Source organism: Triticum dicoccoides, chromosome 3B (genome assembly GCF_002162155.2).
Source record: "Triticum dicoccoides isolate Atlit2015 ecotype Zavitan chromosome 3B, WEW_v2.0, whole genome shotgun sequence".
NCBI classification, from domain to species: domain Eukaryota; kingdom Viridiplantae; phylum Streptophyta; class Magnoliopsida; order Poales; family Poaceae; genus Triticum; species Triticum dicoccoides.
The window spans coordinates 854,559,437-854,559,934 of NC_041385.1; positions in this window are offsets into that span (position 1 = coordinate 854,559,437).

A 498-nucleotide genomic window follows, 5' to 3' on the forward strand; every position below is an offset into this window, starting at 1 on the left:
TTTACGCTTGGTATACAAATATTTACGTTCATACTAATTCATTACGCAAATCGGCATAAGAAAATCAAAATGTAAGCCCGAAGACCATTGTTATGTATATTGTATACTATGCTTTTACGTAACACAAAATAATTTTATAGCCGATATATATTTCCTTACATTCTCGTCACTTTCGATGTAAGACAAAATTTACGAGGAGTACAATATATTGTGCAGTGATGTAAAAATAGAGGGGGCAAAGAACCCTAACTCCTAACTCCTGAGCTGCTGACGCGTGGATGTCATTTGGTCCCGGTTGGTGTTACCAACCGGGACTAAAAGCCCTCCTGCCTGGGCTCGCCGCAGCGGCCACGTGGAGCACCATCTGTCCCGGTTCGTAAGCGAGCCAGGACTAAAGGCGTTTGGCTTTAGTCTCGACCCTTTAGTCCCGGTTCCAGAACCAGGGCTAATGGGCCTCTGGAACCAGGACAAATGGGCCATTTTCTACTACTGTAGCCC